Below are 5,154 nucleotides of genomic sequence, written 5' to 3'. Positions count from 1 at the left end.
TGCAGCCGCCATGAGGGCTGCCCTCAACCTGCTCTGCTCTGGGCTGAGCACAGCCACAGAGCCACAGACACAGACTAGCCATGACAAGTGGGGGCCTTGTCTGCTGCCAGCCAACCAAGGCAGGATGGCAGGGGCTGCAAATCCAGCCACCCAAGGCCGGCAAGCCTCGGCCGTGACTTCATCCAGCCAGGCAAGGTCGGCATAAAGGGGCTGTGATGTCAGCCAGGAGGCAAAATAAAAATAAATATATAACAAATAAATAAAACAGTTCTTGGTCATTCCTGATTTCTCAAGACCATGCTGGGGCAGATTCTCCCCATAACATAATTTCAGAGACACAACTAATTGGGTGTTTTTGTCTTTTTTTGTTTGTTTTGTTTTGTTTTTGTATATGTTAAGGCACTGTCTAATAACAAGTCAACCTCTTGGAGTAGCTCCAGATGAGGGCCACTAAGATGATCAGAGGGCTGGAGCACCTCTCCTATGTAGAAATGTTGAAGGAACTGGGCTTGTGTAGCTTGGAGAAGGCTCCAAGGAGACCTCATTGTGGCCTTCCAGTACTTTTGGGGGAGGGGATAAAGAGGAGGGGAATGGCTGATTATGACTGGTAGGACAAGGGGGAAGGGTCTTAATCCTTGACAGGGCAGGTTTAGATTAGATATTCGAAGGAAGATTAAAATCATAGTATCATGGAATCATAGAATTGCAAGGTTGCAAATGATCCGCAAGATCATCAAGTCAAACCATCCTGCCATTCCACTGCCACCACAAGCACTAAGCCATATCTCACAGCTCCTCATCCGGATGCCTCTTGAACACTGCCAGGGACGGTGACTCCACCACCTCCCTGGGCAGCCATTCCAGTGCCTGACCACTCTCGGAGAGAAAAAATTCTTCCTTATGCCTAACCTAAACCTCTTCTGATACAACTTGTGGCCATTTTCTTGTGTCCTGTTTGTTGCCTGGGAGAAGAGGCCAAGCCTGTCCTCATCAAAACTTCTCTTCAGGAAGTTGTAGAGTGCAATGAGGTTTCCCCTGAGCCTCCTCTTCTCCAGACTGAACAATCCCAGCTCCCTCAGCCGCTCCTCATAAGGTTTGTGCTCCAGACCCCTCACCAGTTTTGTTGCCCTTCTCTGGACACGCTCCAGGGCCTCGATGTCTTTCTTGTAGTGAGGGTCCCAAAACTGAACACAGTGCTCAAGGTGTGGCCTCACCAGAGGCCAGTGTTGAGTAAAGAGAGATGATCACCTCTCTGCTCCTGCTGGCCACACTATTTCTAATGCAGGCCAGGATGCCGTTGGCCCTCTTGGCCACCTGGGCACACTGTGGGCTCATGTTCAGCCAAGCATCAACCAACACCCCCAGGTCCCTTTCCTCTTCACACTCATCCAGCCACTCATCCCCAAGCCTGTAGCACTGCATAGGGTTGTTGTGCCCAAAGTGCAGGACCCGGCACTTGGCCTTGTTGAACCTCATCCCATTCACCTCAGCCCAGCGATCCAGCCTGTCTAAATCCCTCTGAAGGGCCTCCCTACCCTCAGGCAGATTGACACCACCTCCCAGCTTGGTGTCATCTGCAAACTTACTGAGGGTGCTCTCAATCCCCTCATCTAGGTCATCAATAAAGATATTAAACAAGATGGGCCCTAGTACCGATCCCTGGGGGGCACCACTTGAAACGGGTCGCCAGCTGGACTTCACTCCGTTCACCACGACCCTCTGGGCACAGCCCTCCAGCCAGCTCCTTACCCAAAGAAGGGTCCAGGCCACAGGCAGCCAGTTTCCCCAGAAGAATGCTATGAGAGTCTGTGTCAAAGGCTTTGCAGAAGTCTAGGTAGACTACATCAACAGCCTTTTGCTCATCTACCAGACTGGTCACCCAGAAGGAGATGAGGTTGGTCAAGCACAACCTGCCTTTCATGAAGCTGTGCTGGCTGGGCCTGATCTCCTGGACGCCACGCACATGCCATGTGATCTCACTGAAGATGATTTGCTCCATTACTTTCCCTGGTACCGAGGTCAGGCTAACAGGCCTGTAGTTCCCCGGATCCTCCTTATGGCCCTTCTTGTAGATGGGAGTCACATTAGCAAGCCTCCAATCCTCTGGACCTCTCCAGATAACCAGGAGCGCTGATAGATGGCCACGAGTGGCTTGGGAATCAACCCTGCCAGCTCCCTCAGCACCCTAGGATGAAACCCATCTGTTTCCTTGGACTTGTGACACACAGAAGGCGGTGATGCACTGGAGCAAGTTGCCCAAGGAGGTTGTGGATGCCCCATTGCTGAAGGCATTCAAGGCCAGACTGCATGTGGTTCTCGGCAGCCTGGTCTGGTGGTTGGCAACCCTGCACATGGCAGGGGGGTTGAAACTACATGATCATTGAGGTCCTTTTCAACCCAGGCCATTCTATGGTTCTATGATTCTATGAAATGAAAGCACAAGACTGTAAGGGAGGCTGAGCACACTTCATGCTCTAAAATTCCCCAATGCAGAAGGTGAATTAGTGTGTTACGAGCATCATCAGACTGATCAGTAAAATTACAGCTTTTGGAGAAATCTTGCCTCTTTGGAGAATATTCATGTGAAATACAGAATGTGCTGTGGTTGTGCTTCAGTTCAAAATGCTAAATATGATCTACGCAACTTGTCTAGATGAAAATGCATGAGAAGCCAGGGTTTGCTACTGTGTACTGATGAGAAATATGCATCTCTTGTAGTTTTCAGCACACTTGGAAGCTTTGCTGTTCTGTACTCCTGAAACCACACTCGATCCTTGGCTGGATGTCAGTGCTACTTGCTGTTGTGTCTCAACCTGGTGGGCAGCTGAGCCCCGCACAGGCATTTGCTCACTCTAAGTGAAATGCAGGAGAGAATTGGCAAAACGTAGAGCGTGTGGGCAAAGATATGGCTCTGTGCAGCACTGCTTCGCAATAGCCAAAACATCTCTGTGTTATCAGCATTATTCTCATCCTAAATCAATAGCACTGTGCCACACCAGCTGTTAGGAGGACAGTTCTCTTTTTCCAGTCAAAACCAGGACATTTGCTCTGTATCAGTAAGACCTTGGTGTGCTTTAAAGCAAGATATGTTGAAAAACACATGGAGGTAACATGCAGTGAACAGTACCTCATAGATTGCAGCTTGCTTACTCTGACAATGCAGAACAAATTAGATGATGGCACAGAGGATGAGGGAGATCCAGTTCTCCAGCCCACACTGATCTCTGAATTGCCTACTCACAGCAAGCACGCAGAATGTGTGGTTACTGCAAAGCTAAGCTGAATAGAAAAAAACTGTGTTTTTGGTTTATTTGAGCTCTGCTAGACTCAAAAGAGCTATACTTAGAAATACAAGGATTAAAAAGTGTTTGTTTTGTTAGAATTGCCAATTCACACGCACAGGAATGACAAAAAACATTGGTGCCCACAGTCAGTCAGCTTTGATCCAAACACAACCAAACCCAAAAGAGTTCCTTTGCGGCCTCTTGGCAGGGAGTTACAAAGGAACCACAGAACAGACTACTGTGTTGGTGGCACAGGGAGGGAAGGAAGCCTGACACTGACACCCCCAGGGCAGCATCCTGGGTCTGTGGCATTGTCTTGTTGCCCCATGAGGATACCTCCTGTGGGAGGACAGGAAAGGCCCCAACAACAGAATCAGCAAGGCTGCTTTTTTCAGCTGGGAGTGCTTATAGCTAGGCTGGCTCTGTGGTGTCTTGGTTAAAAATCTCTAAAATGAAGAGGAGGTACATAACAACCCAACAAAAATAACTTTGCTTTGGCCGGTAGAGACAGTCCAATATCTCACACATCTTTATCTGTTGGGTTCTCTTATCATACGTGCACTCAATGTGAAGAGTGGGGCACGGTGGTCCTCCAGCTAGTGCTGCTCAGAGCCCATGGCGCCGAACAGTCATGGCATGGGGTGAGGAATGAGGGCAACCCTACATGCACCCATGCCTGCTGCATGCATCCGTGCCTGCTGCCCCGGCAGCCAGAGAGGGCAGTGGAAAGCACAGAGTGATGTGGTGATGGGGTGATCATTTTTCATGAGAAGAGAGTGATCTCTTTCTGCCTCCCTCTGCTTCCACTGGTGCACACACAGACACAGGATGCCACTCTAAGCGTCACGTGTCTGAAGCAGTCCTGCAGGACTTGAAATGCTCTCTTTAAGGTTTCACTGTGAAAGCCATTTCCAAAAGGAAAACCAGGTCAGTAGCTGGATACATAATCAGGAGAAAATGAGCAAGTTGATATGTGATTGCTGTGTTCAGTTAACTTGTCCATGAATGAGCTGTCCTGGTCCACGCAAAAGGACTCCAGGGGCTCATTTCTTGGCAGCCAGCTCAGATTGCTCAGAGCTGTGTGCTTTGGTCCGGCAGATTTCCCACATCCGTAGTTGAGTTGTTGGGAGTTGTTGTCCTTCCATGTTATGAATTCTCTGGAGCCGTAGGTACCAGTTGTAGTATTCACTCTTAGAATTACAGCAAAATCCAAACACGAGAGAAATCCTGAACTAGTCAGACTGAGGGCAGATCCCAGATGGAATGAAATGTGCAGCTGGGATGTGTCTGGAAGTACATGATAAGATCTGCTGTTTTCAGTTCTAACTTGGCAAAAGTTGGCTTGAATTGGATGGTCAGAATACAGTATATAGAGAAATGGCCTTAAAATGGAGCTCCGCAGAATCCCAGTGGGGACAAACAGGGCAACTCTTAGGACAAAGAAACCAATCACCCAACGCAGCCATGGTTTAGTTGCCAAGGGACATTCTCAGGCACATATTGCCATGGCTCTATGCTGTCGTGAGCCACCTCTCTGCCAACAGCTATAAATATGGGAACCCTGACAACAGAACACCAGCTGTGGTGCAAGGACTCCAGCCAATAAAGGCAAGCAGGCAACTCCAGCCAGCCAGCCATGACAGGTGGGAGTCCTGACTCCAGCCAGCCAGCCAAGGCAGGCAGGGGCTGCAAATTTAGCCACCCAAGGCCGGCAGGCAGGGGCTACGACTCCAGCCAGCCAGCCAAGGCTGGCAGGAAGGGACCGTGACGCCAGCCAGGAGGCAAAATAAAAAATCAGTAAGTAAAAAATAAATAAAACAGTCCTTGGTCATTCCTGATTTCTCAAGACCATGCTGGGGCAGATTCTCCC

This window comes from Centrocercus urophasianus, unplaced genomic scaffold (assembly GCF_019232065.1).
Source record: "Centrocercus urophasianus isolate 14NV4802_14NV808 unplaced genomic scaffold, USGS_Curo_1.0 seq_25, whole genome shotgun sequence".
NCBI lineage: Eukaryota > Metazoa > Chordata > Aves > Galliformes > Phasianidae > Centrocercus > Centrocercus urophasianus.
This window is presented reverse-complemented; position numbering follows the sequence as displayed.